The 18315-nt window shown below is 41.1% G+C and overlaps 1 long non-coding RNA gene across 1 annotated transcript; it reads left to right on the plus strand.

Annotated features, from left to right (window-relative positions):
* Positions 1-2909: 2909 nt before the first annotated feature.
* Positions 2910-8628, plus strand: LOC125938795 (uncharacterized). The gene is made up of 3 exons (XR_007462816.1): positions 2910-2998; positions 4499-4627; positions 8275-8628. It is a non-coding gene; the product is annotated as an uncharacterized LOC125938795 (long non-coding RNA).
* Positions 8629-18315: the final 9687 nt, after the last annotated feature.

The raw sequence follows: 18315 nt of genomic DNA on the forward strand, positions 1-18315 counted from the left end.
GCTTGACTCTTTCCTGCCCCAGTGAATTAGAAAAGGACATCTCAGGAAAATAGAAGCAGGGGGACTTAAGCAATATTTTTATCCTGCCAATTATCAAGAAACTGTAATCATGGGAAACACCTAGCAAAGTCTACAGCTCCTCATGTGCTTGTTCTCTGAGTGCAGAGACCGCCCCCACCCCCAGGATAAGCAGAAAGGGGAGGGAGCCCTTTTGAGAGAGGAAGAGGAAAAAATAGTTCCTTAGAGCTGGGAGCTGGCCAGTGTGTCTTCTAATTTAATTACTTATCTTTCCCTCAAATTGTTTATGGTACACTAGGCTATTAAATGTGCCATAAGCAAACTGCTCTTGAAAGAGGAAGTGGATTTATTTGTTTTAGTTACCACTCCAACAAAAGTCTATTTCTTCCGCTAATTAAGATTCCATTCGCTAATTTAAATGTTATGCTAATTAAAGTATAATTCTGGAAATGTAAAAAGGAGTTAAAAAAAAAGAAAGAAAAAACTGGGTTGGCCTTTAGGAATTACATTAAATTTATTGCGTTGTAACAATGGTAAGCTGGGTGATTATTTCATTTGCCTCGCATGCTGTATTCACGCTTCTGCTTATTCATACCCATTCTCTCACTTCAGCTCATTAACACACACTTCCCCACTCCCTCTCTAATGGAAGTCTTCTTGTGATGGTTTAAGATGAGTTGTGAGTTAGATCCTTGAAGCAATGTTTAGAATTTCTTCAGCTGGGCCACACAGAGTGTTGCAAGCTGCCGCCCGACTTGATGTTTAGAGAGAGAAAAAAGAAAACATCTGGATTTCTGCTTTGTAACCAATTTCTGGAGCCAAGTTGCTGCTGCTCCAGCTTTTCCTCCATCCTCTCTGAAGTCTGGGTATGTTACAGATAACAGAGATTATAGTATTTTACAAGAAAGAGAATGATTTTCCTTGGTCACGTTAGTGCCTGGTGCTTCTTTTGAGCTCAGGTGTGGGACTCTGGTGACCTCAGTGGATGTTCATGACATGGGCAAACCCTTCTCCTAAACATCAGCTTCCTCATCAGAAAATGCAGGTTGTTAGTAGGATTGAACACACTGAAGTTTAGGAAAGCACGCATCACAGCGACTGGGACATAGCAAGCTGCCCATGTGTCCACTTTCTTCCTAATTTTGAGACTGTAGCACCAGACCAGAAGCTAAGGCTCTGGAATTTCTCAGCTTGAACTTTGCCCTGCAGGTGATCAAGAGAGAATACTTAGCTTCTGCCTCCAATTAAGGCAAAACACATGTAGCCAAATGCATTTGTTTTTTATTGCTGCATAACAAATTACCCCACAATTTAGTAGATTAAAGCAGCAGACACTATTATCTCCATTTCTGTGGGTCAGGAATCTGCAAGAGGCTTCTCTGGGCTTTTCTGGCTTAGAGACTTTCAAGAGACCTAGCAATTAACAGACCAGCCACAGCTGCAGTCTTCCGGCCTGACTGGCCTTGAGGATCCAAGTCCAAACTCACAGGCTGTCAGCAGCCAGGAGCTTCATGGTGAGGGGGGTGGGAGGGGGGAAGGGTCTCTCCAGACGGCAGCTGGCTTCCCATCTACATTTCCTCCTTCTTCTATTCATTACTAGTCACTAAGTACTACTCACAAGCAACAAGGAGGGGATTTCACAAGGATGGGAACCCAAGGCAGACCACAGGATCATCTGAGAAGCTGGTGTGCCTTTTTGGGGTACTTACTTTATGACTCAGTGCTTTGGTCTGTCTTGCCCTCTTCTTGTCAGAACAATAGCTTATGTCCATCCATCTCCCCACTGTCCAGTATGGACATCTTGGGATGGAAGTCTTCAGACTCTTGCTCAGAGTCAGCTGTCCAGGGATGTGTGATGTGACCACCACAGAGGGACTTAAAAAGGACTATCACAAGGGTGTGTGCAAGGATGAGTGTTGTCTGTGTGTGTCCTGAAAATCCATAGGTGGACTCTGGGCCATATATCTGACGATGCTAGCAGCCTTCTGACTGTGGGACACTTCGGGGAAGCAGTTGGAACTCAGTACAAGAGGTTGGGGCAGGGAGGTTTCTTTTGCGGTAAGGCACAGGAGCTAGGACTAATAGAAAAGGAAGCTAACAAAAATGAATTCACTTGCATCTCAATTTGACTTTCAATGCCAGAAAGGAGAAGGAAAACAGCATCACAGAGTTAATTGTCTTTCATTTCTCATCTGGTTAGGTTGGCTTCTTCTTTTATTAGCGTCTTTCTTGCCAACCCTTGAGTGAGATGTTAACACTATAAACCTAAGGCCACCATCTAAGTGAATCTTGACAATTCCTGCTTTCTTCTGGCCCGTGGCTTGGAAGGGAGAGGAAGGTGATAGGTGACAGGTGGGAGGGGGCCGGAAGTAGGAAGTCAGTGCTGGGAAGTTGGCGTCCACAGCAGAATAGCCTTTGGCAGGCACATTAATCTATGGGGCTGTTGGAAAAATGCTGTCAAAAGTCTCCCCAGAAATTGTATACACTGTTGCTAATTGAATCACACAGCTGGGGTAGTCTGGCATTTATACTGGCAGACTACAGGAATATTTGCTTGTCTTTACTACTAAAGGAGAGGAGGACCAGGTGGGTGGGGAAGTGATATTCAGAATAGGTCCACAGGTGAGCAGAGATGGGCATGATACCCTTCTGGGACACCACTCACACATCCCTGCTGTGCTTGGGAGAGTAGTTAGTTTGCCCTGGTCTGTCATACACCCCTCCCTCCACTCACTGTGAGTGTAGACTGTGTTTACCCAGGGTGTGCAACACAGGTGGACTTATTCCCTACTCACTGCTGTCCTCGTGTGAGACTTAGGAACATAGAGTCTCAGCCAACAGAATGGACCCGTAAGCTCATTTATCGCTCAACAATGAATAGCTGGTTCTGATTCTATTAGGGTTTATAAATCACCTTCTAAGAACCTCAATTGCTGTTCACTTCATTCACACTTCACACGATCTCAGGATGGAGTTTGTGGTATGTTTAGTGAGTAAATATTTACCAAACATTCTCTAATATTCTGAGTGCTGTGTTTGATGCTGGGAAATGAGTGGTGGTGACAAAAACAAATGCAGTCTGATCCCTGTCCTCAGTTTACATGAAGAAGGGATAAGTGTCTCGGGTGGGAGAGTGGTGGATTACTGATGGCCCAACTGCGTTTACATCTTCACTCAGATACCTGCCAGCTGTGTGACCTTGGGCAAGTTACTCAAGTATTTCTAATCAGGAATGAAATGATCAGATCTGTGTTTTAGAAAGAGCGTTATCACCGCAAGTCCAGAAAGCTGATGGCTAGGGTGGAACCAGAAAAAATGGTTATCAGTTAATGAACTCTTGCAGTGGTCAGTGTAGGAGGTATCAGAATTTGAACTAAGAAGAAAACAGGATGAAAGTGAGGTGCATTCAGGAAGCAGCAACTGTTCGGGCATGCAGGAAAGAGAGGGAGGCATGCAGATGGCTCAGGTTTAATCTCTCGGTGACTGGTGCATGTCGGTGTTATTAACTACGGTAGGAAAAGGAGTGCAGAAGATGGGAATGTGGCAAAGAGAAGAAACTTAGAACTTGCCTTTGGGATGAGTTGTACTAAGGGCTCCTTGGTGTCTGTGCTATGATCTGTGACCTGGGTTCTGTGCTCCAATTCCAAGGAGGTCACCTAGAGGAGCTGAGGATCAGAAAAAAAAAAAACTGTGGAGGAACGGGATTTTGGTGGCAGTTTTAAAAACTCCTTTCATAAGCAGTGAAATAAATCTGGAGAGATGCCCTCCTCTCCCCTCAGAGGCTTCTTCTTTGTCGGGCTGGATGGAGTGGGGTGACAGAACATTGATCGGTATGAGATAGATGGGAGGAAAAGCCCTCATTGCCTGCTGAATCAATGCTCCCTTAAAGACTGCAACAAACAGGATTAAAGGTTGAAAGACATTTATTGAGGGGCGAATCTGAGTGTATGTTTTATTAGTCAGCCATGGTCCTGGGTTTATAGAAATGCCCAGCCTAGACACTGCCAAGAGCAATAAATCAGGGCTTTCTTCATTGGCTGGCTGCCTGGGCAATGATGTGGGGGTGTGTAGCCCCAGGCCAGAAGGATGGAAGAGAGTGTTGTCTCTAGTCCATCTGGGGTGGGGGAGGGGCTGGAGGAGGCTTGGCCAACACGGGCTCCTGGCTTCCTTCCCCAGTCACTCACAGACTTAAGATCAAACATACTTACTGCATGGGTAGAGGCCTCGGGGCACTCTCAGAATTAGGATGTTCCCCACCCTTCCTGCCAAAATCATTTGCCTAACCTTTTGCCTGAGTGATTCAGAAGCTATTAAATATACAACATCCACACAGCTGGGCATTAATTGGAGGCCAGAGCTTGATTAATGAACATTATGCTAATGTCGGGTCAGGGGGCAGATTATGTGTAAAGGGCCAAAACAGTAAGCCAAGTCAAAAGTAATAACACCACCTTTCCATCCCTTCGCCTCCCCAAATTAGTTGGCAGCTGGAGGCAAGCAGAGAAAAGGCTAATGATGAGATGGTGCATCACAGTCTGGCACTTGCCCTGGCTTGAGACATCCGCAGAGGATCATCGCCCCAAGGAGGAGTGGCAGCCACCCTGGAAAGGTGGGCTCCTGCTCCAAGCTTCCCTCTGGGAGGTGCAAGTAGCTATGGGTTGCGGATGTGACACTTCTCAGGCTAAGTGGCTCTTTCGAGGACTCTGAAAACTTATAGAGATGAGTAATAAAATATCCCACTATGAACATGTCCACGTAAAGTGTTTGTATCTGAACACTGAAATGAACTTGGACAAACAAATCCTTAATCAGTCACTCCTTAGAAATCTTGTTTCATTTGTCAGGTAGAATACCACTCACTTCTGAGCCTCCATGTGCTTGCCTAAGTGTTCTGTAGTCTCTCTTCCTCTGATTCCTCCTCCTGAGTTCTCCCTTGAATACAGAATTTCTATCATGTTCTTTCTTCTTCTTCTTGTCTTCATGCTCCATGATTTCTCCAGGGCTGAGTGTAAGTTATCACAGGTGACTTTTTATGAGGTAAGTTATCACAGATGACTCCAGAAGGTATATGTCTGAGCAACACGTCTCCACCATAGATTTGTTGCCAACACCTCTGTGTGTAAATTCTGTAAAATCCCTAATTCACTGTACAACATGCTGAATTCTTCTTCTTCTATTACTAACATACATGTACTTGCTGCCTGATATAGAAACAGAAGTTTCTGTTTGGGCTTCCCCCTCACTTCTTTTTTAAAGTTTATTTGTTAATTTTAAGAGAGGGAGAAAGCATAAGTGAGAGAGGAAGAGAGAGAGAGAGAGAGAGAGAGAGAGAGAGAGAGAGAGACTTGGAGCTCAATCCTAAGAACGATGAGATCATGACCTGAGCTGCAATCAAGAGTTTGATGATGCTTAACTGACTAAGCCACCCAGGCAACCCTCCCCCTCACTTCTTAAACTGCCCATGACACTTTCTCTGCCAATTTCTACATTTCCAGTGTCTCTGCCACTTGTGGAGTTCAGAGTCCCACCCTCTCATTTATGCTATAGCACGGTCTCTCAACCCATCCCTCCTTACCCAGTCAATGCACCATCCTGATCAGCGGATGTATTTCTCTCCGTGTTGAGCCTAACAGTGCTTTCCCACTGCCAGGCTCCCTAAAGGAATACACAACCTTCAGACTCTGGGTTTAACTGATACTTAATCACATTTCATGCCCTTCTCACCTTTCTCTCTTCCCTTCATGCCATGGGGCTAATGGCCTTTCTGGAGGATGTAACCCACATGTGGACCTCCTTGGCCTATACGTGGTGTTGTGTTGATGTGAGTGTGCAGGACCTCAGGTTTCTGTCCTAGACCTGTCTTGGGAAATGACTTCATAGATGACTCAAATGAGGGTACATATAACGATAAGCTAAGGCATACCTACAAGATTGGGAATGACAAGAAGCTGGGGGGAGAGACTAAATATGTTGGATGACAAACTAAGAATCACAAATGAAACTGACAGCCTGTGAATGGAATGTAACCATATTGAATTTAACAGGAATAAATATAAAGTCACATTTTTGGGTTAAAAACAATCTTTAAAAAGATACAGGATAAGAGAAATATGGTTTAGCTAAGGCACCAATTAAGAAAATTTCTATTGACAGCAAGCATAATTTAGGACAATACAGTCCAAGTTATCAAAAAAGAAGAGAGAATTTTAGGGGCGCCTGGGTGGCGCAGTCGGTTAAGCGTCCGACTTCAGCCAGGTCGCGATCTCGCGGTCCGTGAGTTCGAGCCCCGCGTCGGGCTCTGGGCTGATGGCTCAGAGCCTGGAGCCTGCTTCTGATTCTGTGCCTCCCTCTCTCTCTGACCCTCCCCCGTTCATGCTCTGTCTCTCTCTGTCCCAAAAATAAATAAAAAACGTTGAAAAAAAAAATTTAAAAAAAAAAAAAAAAAAGAAGAGAGAATTTTAGGCAATATTGAAATTTTCTACCAGAAGGATGGTGACAGTCTTCATTGATTCCATGTTAGGCATTGTATATTCAGAGTACTATACTTTTCATAAATTAGACAAAAGGGCATGTTTTATGAAGATTAATTAAAGAAAAATTATATATATGCATATATATTCATATATATATATGAATTATTGAAGGAATTAGGTGTCTCCCTATCCCTTCCAAAATTGAAACTGTAAATGGTCTTTCTCCCCCTAACTTCTGAGGCCCTTTGAAATATTCTTTATTCTTTTGATCTAAATGAAATGTTATTCCTTTAAACCCTCCCTAGTACACTTCATGTGAATTGACTGCATCCTCTTTCATGATCCCATTGCATTTTGCCTGGTCTTGTATTTATATTCTGGCCAGTCATTTGTATTTCAGCCACCAAGTTTTAAGCCATATGAGACTCAATTTGGTATTTCAGAATCAAGCATATAATTAGTAAATGTTGAACAAATTTACATACAGAGACAATATTACCCTTTAATCCAATATTTCCCAAACTGTTTTCTAGCTGTGTTCTGAAAGCTCTAAGAGAAGCATAGTCTCACAGCTATTAATACATATTCCAGAAAGAGTTCTGTGGTCAATTAAATAGGGGAGGTGTTAGGTTAATTAAGGTGAAACTGGTTTCTTTACTACAGGACATTTTGGACTCTTTAATATGTTAATGTAACCTGTGAATCATCAACAGATGGCTATTATATGCAGGGTCTACCAAAATCATTTAACTATAGAACACAACTTTTATGTAACACCATTTGACATTTAGTGGAACATAGTTTGAGAAATGTTGAACTAAGTCTACCTTTAAAGAAATGGAGCATAACCTGTTCAGGGAGGGCCAAGAGTTAAGGTGAAAAGGGTAAGAACCTGGGAACTCACCTTATAAAGAAGGAGATACTACATAGCCATGTACTTGAGATTTCAAGCAAATATGTATTTAAAATTTGATGGCAATGTTAGCCATGATGATAGCTAAAAAAGATTGGGACACCCTGAATACAGAATCACCAAATCTCCTGATAACTAGAGAGATAAGTGGAACCTTTAAAGAAACGGGTGTGACCACAGAGGGAGATCTCTGAGTTCAACCCAAAGGCTGGAAATGGAGACAGAAATATACGAGGTAGAATGTACAGAAATGCAGCAGAGTGGGGGAATCAACACACAAGATGGTGATGGCCCAGGGCAAAGGGAGCCAATTTTTAGACCAAATCATTAGTGTGTGAACTAATTAGAAGGCACACAGGTTCCTTCAAAGTACATACAGTAACCTGTTTTGGGTGGCTGATCTGGAAAATCATTATGCATGGATTTTGATATAGGCCCGTTTTGAGTTCTGCCTTTTTCAAAGATTTAATGGCGAAATAAAAGGCATGATTACCAAATTTGCATACAGCAAAAATCTGGATAGTCAACAATGTTGACAAAGGGAAGTCAAGATTTAAAAAGATTTCAGTTGCTGAGAATAATTGATCAAACAATTACAGAATGAGAGCCAGTAGAGATAAAGGTGAATATTTGCAATTAATTTCCAATTTGCAGGGGTGTGGGGTCTGACTTGATTGTATGTGGAGAGGGCACCCTTACAAGGCTATTGGCCCAATAGGAGGAAAAGCTGACCACCCCGCCCACTGCCAATACGTACCACAAATGTTAAATCTAATACAAGTGTGATGTTTTGGGTAAAGGAGGTAGTGGTTTTACTGTTCTCCTGAGAGGTCATACAAAATGTGAAATGTTTTGTTCTCTTTTGGGCAGGATTGGAGATACATGTTGACACAAAACTTTGGTCCAAGGGAGGTGGCCTAGGAAAGTGAAGGAAAAGATAAAAATCCTATCTGAAGAAAAATGGTTGGAAGGACTGGAGATATTTAATTTGTAAAAGAAAAGACTTTGGGGAGACATTGCTTTTTCCAAACATCTGAAGCATAAAAAGATAAATTGGATCAACTGGATGGCTTCTGGTGTTAGAATAAAGAGTAATGCCTGGGATTACAGGGAGGCAGATTTCAGCTCATTGTGGTGTATTAAACTTTTTAACAACTGGTGCTATTGAGCAAAGAACTGATTCACCCTAAAGGTCTCGAATGAACTGCCTGTGATTAAAATGAAGTAATGTGCTAGCAGCACTGAACATAGTTCCTGACACAGGGGAAACACATGCTTCATGGTTATTTTTCCTTCTCTCTCATGATGTTCATCTGTGTCCAGTGACGAAATGGGAAACCACACTATGTATTTCCAACAGAGAGAATTCAATAAAGAGAATTAGCTACAGCAGTGTTGGGGAACTAAAAGATCCAAAAGAAATGAATATGTGCCCCCAAGATAACCATAGGAAGTAGCTACCACTCCATGGAGATGGAGGAGAAGGGGAAGGGGTGGAACTCAGGACATAGCAGCTCAGAGGACAGACCGTTTGGAATTAGTGCTCAGATTTCTGAAAATGGGACACCTGTGGGAGAACATGATGAGATTAGTTCTGGGATTTCTAAACAGAAGCTAGAGGTTGAAGCCAACTGCAGCCACTGGAGGTCTTCTGCCAATTCTGGATACCCATGACAGAAACACGGGAAAAGAGGAAAAAAGTAGCCTTCTCATACCCCACCTTTTGGATTCAATTTGTACTCTCAATTGGCAGGTCTTATGAGCTGACCAGAAAGTGTATTTCTCATTATTCCAGGTATAGGGCAAAGTCTGGAAGGTAAATTTGGAGCCAAAGGAAAATATTCAGCACAGTTGGCCCCTTGACTACTCTGAATCCACATACACCTTTATATACTTTACATGGGTGCCCTGCAACTTCATGCTTCACCTAAACTTTCATTCTCTCATGCATTGCCCATGACATGTGCCCGTTGCCCTCAGGCAGCACCTCCACCTGGTAGGATTTCCTATCTGGTGGGATGACTCAAATCTCCATTCTTGATTTGCTTTAGTTTTGTACCAACATTGACTACTGGACATAGAAACACTAAGGCAGATGTGTTCCCTCCTCCTCCTTCCCTTCCACCATTTCTCTCCTTTCTTTTTCTTCCTTTTACCCCCTCCCCTTCCTCCTTCTTTCCTACTGCCCTACAAAATACCTGGAGGGCTGTTGTGGAGGGGATTCCTGTAGTGGGTGAGAAGTTAGATCAAAATAGTTTTCATGCTTCTTTAATGCAAAATGTTCAAGGTTTTAATAAAAACAGATTGTTACTATATTGTGATTTTGTATTAACTAGTTTCACTGCATTAGTTTCTCTTTGCCTCTGGATATCTTCTATCTGGACTCCCTGATTCACATGCCTGGCTATTCCCAATTACTCTATCAAATAGATCATATTTAACGGTCAAAATTTAGAAAGTGCAGGCAAACAAGAAGACTACAAACAGCTCATAATATAATCTCAACTCCAAGCAGGCATCACTGTTCAACTGTTGGTAAATACCCATGTAGTCGTATTTCTATATTTATGAATTATATGTAGATATAGATACAGATATTTGTATCATTCACTACAAATGGTTTTATAATCTTTCTGGTACTTTTTGGTAATTTTTTATGTATGTGAGTATTTTCCTTTTACAAATAATTCCTATACTATTTTTAATCTCTGTATAGTACTGCAGCATATGGCTGTATCATAATTTATTTAACCAATCCTCCATCACTTGGGCATTTGGTTGCTTAGAATTTGTTGCTGTCATAAATATTGTGCATGTTCTCAATGATCATTATGGAATAAAGTCTTTATTGCCTACCCTCTTGATGGTTAAACAATTTATAACTTTTTAATTGCCAAAATATGTACACACGATTTCATTATAAAAGGCCTGGGAATGAAGAACAATGAGAAACCAATAGTTCTGTCATGAGATTCCCAAGGCACCTTATTTAATGAGCACTGTGTGTCCAGCACCATGCTGGGTGCTGTAAGAGCACAGATATGTGGTGTTTCTCCTAAGAGAGATAATAGCCCCATAGAAGAAAACGAGGCAAGAGACTATCAGAAAAGTGTTATGATTTAAGTAGAAGTGAAAGCCACAGCAACAGCTCAACTGAGGATTAGGTGAAGCTTACAGGAGATAACAAGAAGATCCCAAGTTCTGTCTTGTTAGGCAAGCCACACAGGGTGGTCATGTCAGGCCATGGTACCAGACCCTGGACACTGCCATTTGGGCATCAAGTTTATAGTTCTGTTCTCAGGTCATCTCTAAAAATAGTTCCAGGGTTATTTTCTTCTTGGAATCTGAGAAATGACACCTAAATCATACCCAGAGGAGAGGGTACCTGGGATTCTTCTTTCCCTTCACCTGAAAACAAGTTTTTGTGGCACATTGTCTGCAATGTGCATCTGCCAGGAGACGGTGAAGACAAAGGTGAATCAGGAAGTCCTGTCTTTGAGCAACTTACCAAAACACGTAGAAGGAAGTTATGTGCTTATATGGCAAGCATACAAACTTAAGTATGTGATAAGCATACAAGTGTCATGAGGTAAGCACATCTCACAGATCATGAAAATTCAGATGTAGACTTATGGAGGAAATGGTCATGAAGGGTGGGCAGAATTGTGATATGTAAAGACAGAGAAGGGAATGGCATATATGAAGTTTGAGGAATGAGAGCACAGTTTGAGGAATGTCTAGACAGAGTAATATGGTGTAAACTAACAGTTTAAAATTCTGCTTTGAAAAATTTTATTACAACATTTTAGTCAAATAATTACTACCCCATTTTACAGATGAGGAAATTGAGTGTCACACAAGGAATGACTTAGTTCAGTGCCATTCCCACTTGATTACTCAGTTGGCACATGCTACACGGACTCCATAAAATAAGTAGAGTGCAGAAAGGGAGGTAGGGGCCAAATAATGTTGGTTCATGGATGCCAAAATAAGCAGTTGATATGGAGAGTTCACTAAGTGAAAAATGAGGAGCAGATGAAAAGTTTTGATCAGAACTGAGCTTGAGGAAGATTAATCCAGCAAAAGGAATAGTGTATAGGAAGGTCAGATTGGTAGCAGGGCAATCTGTTAAGATGTTATGTTTCTAATCAGTGCCCAAGGCAAAAAGATTCTAAGGAAGGAATTCCACTAGTTCACAGAGACACTTCTCACCATTTTGAATCACTTTATTGAAATATAACTAACACACAACAAACTGCACATATTTAAACAAGTCAATAGGTTGTGATATATGTACACAATCACCTCAGTTAATATAGTGAACATATCTCTCATCTCAAATGTCTCATGTCCTTTGGTAATGCCTCCCTACTCCCTCACTCCTGGGCAATCACTAATCTAATTTCTATTCCTCTAGGTTATATTGTATTTTCTAGACTTTTATATAAATGGAATGTTATAGAACAAGTTCTTGTCTAGCTTTTATGGATGAACTTAATTATTTTGAGATTCATTTACGTTACTGTGGCCATTATTTTTCATTCCATTGTATGGATGTACCACAATTGAGCCATCCATTCACCCATTGAGGGATTGATTATTGGGTTGCTTACAGTCTTGGACATTATAAATAAAGTTTCTATGAACAGCTGTCTTTTTGTAGACATACACTTTCATTTCTGTAGGTTATTGACCTAGGAGTAGAGTGATTGCATCATATAGTGGGCATATGTTCAAAGTTTTTTAAATTAGCTGCACAGCACTTTTGTATTAGTGAAAAATCAGAAGCAATTTAAATTAAATGGCTAAGTGCATATGATACATACAAATAATGAAAAAGCCTAATGAAGGCTTTGTATTTGGCAGAAATATGACTGGAAATATGGCAGGTTATAGACTCTTGTGTATATATATATATATATATATATATATATAGGTGAATATGTAAAATGTGGGTATACTTTAATGTATTTTTAATTTGCTTTTATAATAAATAAAACATGTTTATAATCTGCAAAAAACTAATAAGGCTATTCTTATATTGGAAGTGGAAAGAAAAAAAAAAAAAAAGCTTACACAGCTTCAACTAACCAAATAGTCAGAGGTAGGCAGGTTTTGGAGTGTGGGAGCTTCTGGAATGGGAAATGAACCATAACCACCTTGTATTGTTTTTGTTTTTGGTCTTTTTTGTTTTCATTTTTGCTCTTTATTTTTTATTATGAACTATATGCTTTTCTCTGAAAGAGAAGAAAATTTTATTTTTCAGAATACAGGAAGAAAATAAGAATGAGTGTTAATAATAGCTTGATTATTTTCAACTCAAATGCCTAAGTAAAGTAACAACTGATGTATAACTTATGCAGATCTATGCAAACAATTATTTAAATTGGAAAAGGAAGGATGGAATACACAAGAATGGCAATATTTGCCAGATTGTTAATATGTCAGGCAAGTTCTTTGGTACAAGGCCACCAGAATGAGGAATGAAGGACATTTAGCTTTGAGAAGGTCCCAGCTTGTTTCGGTTGGAGGACATTGGGAATTTCAAGGTTAACCTAATATAATGACAATCATTTATGAAGTGGTTTATTGTTTCCCAAACACATCCATATACATGAGCTTGCTTAGTCCTGAGAAAATCCTGTAAGGAAGCAGGAGAGGGATTTCATTTTAACCCGAATTTGATAAAGGAGAAAAGTCAGGTCCATAGACATTAAATATAGTAACAAATGTTGGTATAGCTCCTCAAGGTTTACTAGGAGCTTTCCCATGCATTTTTTTCATTGAATCCTCATGACCACTTCAGGAGGAAGTAAAATGTGTAGTTATTTTTAACCCTTCAACCCATTTCTCAGGTAAAGAAATTGAGTTAAATTATAAGTTGAACAAGGGACCGATGGTGGACTGGTTGTTATAAGATATTAACTTTAGATTTGGGTTCCAAAGCCAATGTTCTTTCATTTGCTCTTTAACCATGGCACACCTGAAATCCCAAGCTGGTGAATAATGGAGCCAGTGCTTAACTTCAGTTTTCTGACTGAATTTAATGCTTCTTATCGAATACTGCATGGTCAGGTAAGTGTTAAAGCATATATTCTTTACCTTTCATCATTGTTTTGTTTAACATAGTAGAAAGTTGAAGTTGTGTGTGTGTGTGTGTGTGTGTGTGTGTGTGTGTGTAAGTAATGGTATAGAATTGGGGACTCTTTTCAAATCCATGGAGTTTTGAGTGCATGGCATGGGGTTGTGGAATGATGTATTGTTCCATTACAGCTCATGACTCCCTGTACTTTGTGACAATATCTTATGTCATGATGAAATATGGTGTGTGTGGTTAGAAAAGTGCAGATATGCCAACTGGCCCTGTGCTTTGATTCAATTATTTACCGCTACTACTCTTATCCTACTAAAAAGCTTTCCTCTTCTGTAGCATTTCTCAATAAAGCTAATGACTTGGTCTCTTCCTTCTCTTGAAAATCCTTTTTGGAAAGCTTCTCCACATTGACAAGTTGAGGATGATGTTTATTGTGGTATTGCCTACTAAGAGTGAAATTATTGGCTTATCATTGTTTAGTAATGCATTTCTCTTTTGTTTTTGTTCCTAAGTATTTTTTAATAAGGACAAGAAATTCCTAATTCATTTTAAGTTATTGTGTAACAAATTATTACTTTTGTTGCAAGCTAAATCAGGACGCATACGTTTCCTTTTCTTAGAAACAAGAGGGCAGACAAATACCCTTGGAATTGATTTAGCCTTGCAATCACTTGAGACTTCGTTCCACCAGATCTGATTGGTCTGAATATTTGTAGATGGGACTTCCTGGCCCTCTGCCCAAGATCGAGAATGTTTTTGATTTTTAGCATCACCATCCTTTTGAAAATCTAGAAGGCATTCTTACAGAAGTTTTAAATTCATTTAATTGTATAGCTATGTTTATCTGGCATAGAGAAGTCAAGTGAGGAATCAGATATCTAGGACAAAGTCTTGAGACTTGGAATCCAGTCCTTTACTCCACTGAGCCGAAGAATAGGCTGGATACTAACAGCATTATTCTAAAAGTGTGAGTCACGTCCAAAGTGGATACCTAATTACTGTTTCTATATCTGCCCATTGAGATTTTTAATGAATATCATAAGAGTTCTGGATTTTTAAAACATTATAAACATTATATGACTTTATCTTTCATCCCTCTTCTCTCTTGTGCTTACTTAAATACTCTTCACAGATAATGATGGGGGCTGGTGATTGATTGGATAGTCTCAATTTGTCCATTGTTTTGCTTGGCTTTTTTTTTTTATTAGTGCCAGTTTTTATTTGTGCTCATCCATTATTAATCAGAGCTTGTCAGCAGTCTGAATATGGCCTGAACACCAGCACTAAAAATAAAGATGACAGTAAACAATTAGAGGCTATTGGTGTAGATTAAGAGACAATGAATGAGTTCAACTTACAGATCTCAGTTTCTTAGGTCCTACTTTTTCCCTTTGAAGCCAGAGAACGACAGCTTGAAGTCCATCAGTTAAAATCTATTGGTAGAGCCCCTCCTGATCCCATGACCCCAGGAGAGTGTGAATACAACCGCCAAGGCAAGAACTTAGAATTTGTTTTTAAACGTTTATTTATTTATTTTGAGGGAGAGAGAGAGAGAGAGAGAGAGAGAAGTGCAAGAGGGGGAGAGGCAGAGAGAGAGAGAAGGAGAGAGAGAGAATTCCAAGCAGGCTCAGTGCTGTCAGCGCAGAACCCAATGACACAAACCATGACATCATGACCTGAGCCAAAATCAAGAGTCAAAAGCTTAACTGACTGAACCACCCAGGCACCCCAAACACCTAGAATTTGGATGCAGGGTCATAGGAAAGTTGGGAAGACAGGCTTTGTTTTGATAGCAATGGGATATTTGTTGAAACAAGTGGACAAAGAAGAGAAACAGGTCAGCAAGAAGCTCCATGGAGCTGTCATAGGGAGAGTAAATTGCCCTTCATGGATTGTCTCAAAGTGTTTGACCTAGTTGGGAAACTCCAAAGATCTTTTCTGTTTCTATTCTATTGCAGGATTGGAGAGACAGGGATATACTTACCTTGGACCAAAGAGGCTGGGCAATAAATAATTTTACATTACTATAGTGCTAGGTTCCCTTTGACTTTAATGGTTGAATCTGATCCCCCACTCTGTCCCTCTGTTGCCATCCCCCAACACACTCACACAGAACATTCACAAATTTTCCCTCTCTCCCTCCTCCTTCCTCTCTTGCTTTCACATTGGACTGATAAGAACCAAAAGGAGTGAAAGTGTGAGGGCTTCTAACACCAATTCCCAACCTGCAGTAATATCACAGAAGCTCAGTGAACAGCCCTGGAGGGGCACCTTCCTCCGAGGACTGCCGAGGCTGTTTACACCATTTTCTCACCAATTTTTGGAGGGTATGAGGAACAGATAATGCAATTTCCCATCTTGGTAGCTAGACAGAGACACAAGTTGCAGGCACTGTGGAGACTCATGCTGAGTCAGGAAACAAGTCCAGTTTTCACTCAAACATCCCCACATTTGTGCTCAGATGCAGGGCTGCTCTGTGCCAAAGAAATGGCTAATGGGGTGCTAAATCAGGAAGCAGAGGTCAGCTCCCTGAAGGGGAATGACAAGTTCTCTGTGGGTGTTTGTGAGGGTGGTGGAAGAAGGGCCAGTGTATACAGTTAAAAGAAAAGGAAAAGAAAATAACTAGTCTTTGGGTTTTGCAAAACTCCTCAAGTAGAAACAGATGGATCTGTGTCTTAATTGAGCTATTATTAGACGCTAAATTTGAACCACTTTTAACTGTGCCACCTTCCCTCAAATTACCGATTTACTCAAAAAGCCCTGATTGTGTTTCTGTGGTTTTTGGCAAAGGTAAATTGAATGAGCAAAGATGTCAAATTTTAATTGTCTTTTTCTCCCTTATGTCAGCTGCTGAAGGAGGTGTTATTCTCCAAGAGACAAAAGTGGACGCTGACAGTGGGGATTTTTTTTCCTTTTCATTTAGAGTGGAGTCAATGAATTTCTGGCTCTTGAAGAAGTATCTCCACCCTCAGCTTCCCTTGATGAGCTGATTGTGTGTGTGTGTGTGTGTGTGTGTGTGTGTGTAGGTAGGTAGGGGTGGGGAGTGGGGAATGGAGTCAGAGAAAAAAGTAACATACGTTCTGTTTCTTTAGCTACCTGAAGCACTTTACTCCTGTCTTGGAAAGTACATTTTATGGTGTGGATGATTCAAAGGGGAGGGTGAATAAAGACACTCAGCTCAGCACATTGGGGATCCTCTGCGTGGCTCCTCTGCACCTTTAGTTGGCACACCCTGGGTGTTAGCATTGATGTGTGGTGCGTGGAATCTTGGACACGATCATAGCTTTGTACTCATCTCTTAAATGCAGAGCTCTTACATGTGCATGGTGAAAAGACTAAGTAATCTCAACATTAAATCACTCTAGAAATTAAACATTGCAAGTATGAGAACAAAATTTATTGTTGCTAATGCTAAGGAGTAGGAATCTGGACTGGACATTGTGATACCTATTCTGCAGAACTTTCTGCATCATCCTTCCCTGATACTTTCCTGGCTCCTCCCCCTTACCATGTGGGTATAGTTGTAAAGATAGAAGGAAGAGAAGGAACTGATGTTTTCCTCCCAGACTTCAAGCCCCAGCTCAGTATAATTTTGGCCTTTGTCTTGACACTTTCTGTCATGTTCTTCGGGCATGTTGAGTTCTGTTCTTTCCCATAGGGAAGGGGTGAAAAGTTCAGCTTTAGTTCAGGCCAGGCGCCCTTCTTTTTTCTGGTCTCCTGAAAAGAGTTGCTGATGCTCGCAGTTGATGTCACTTAGTCATGCAGCCTCATGCTCTCGACCTGCTCACCTTCCATGCCTTCAATAAACAGTGACAGGGCTGGGCTCACGTCTCCAGGATCTCCCAGCAGCATTTGTATTCATGGACTGATTTACACTTTTTTTCTCCCTGCCAACAATTTGTGAAGCATTTGTTGAGATGTGAAAAGTGAGGAAGGTGGTAGCATGTTTCTCTGGCCATTAGCCTATGTATTTCAAAGACCAGCACACTCTAAGTTAAGAGGAAAATGGAAGAAGGAGGAAGTGTGGGTTGTGGGAACACTATTGGGGGCCCTAATACCCATGCCCCTTACTGGCTCATAAGATCCCTGCTTGGGGCAGCTGGTGGCCCATCCTAAGGATTGACCATGCTTCCTGATGTCCCAGCCTCCTCTGCACTGCGTTTGGCCAGTGGGATGTAAGTGGGAGTTGGTTTCCAGGAAAGCTTTTCCATAATGAATAAAAAGCTCAGTTACCACTTACATTAGCCTTTTCCTTTTTTCTCGCCTTGAATGTCAGAAGCTATTTTGTAGGCACAAGGTGGCAAGTGTGAACACAAATGTTGAGGGTAGAAAGCTAGAAGGTTGAGCCTGGACCCCAGATGGCCTCTCTCAGTATCTCAACACTAGTAACTTTCTTCCCATCCCCCAACTTCATGTTCTAAGAGGAGGGGAAATCTCTATTCTTATAACCCACTTTGCATGAGGTTGTTACTTCCCATTGGAAGCACTCCTAACAGGTATTGGTACAGCTGTGTGAGATCCTCTGAGAGGATGCTGAGTAGGCCTGTGTAGGTCCTGCTGACTACACATCTGGACATGGCAAGCTGATGCTCAGAAGTGGTTCCTAGGGTCTGAGAGAGAGAGAGAGAGAGAGAGTGTGACAGAGAGAGAGAGAGAAAAGGGGAGGGGGAGAAAGGGGGAAAGAGAGGGATGAAAAGAGAGAAGTAGAGAGGGAGATAAACAAAGAGAAGAAGAGAAGGGGAGGGAGTGGATGTAGTGGGCAGAAGCATAAGAAGAAGAAGAAGAAGAAGAAGAAGAAGAAGAAGAAGAAGAAGAAG

Source organism: Panthera uncia, chromosome D1 (genome assembly GCF_023721935.1).
Source record: "Panthera uncia isolate 11264 chromosome D1, Puncia_PCG_1.0, whole genome shotgun sequence".
In the NCBI taxonomy this organism is placed as follows: domain Eukaryota; kingdom Metazoa; phylum Chordata; class Mammalia; order Carnivora; family Felidae; genus Panthera; species Panthera uncia.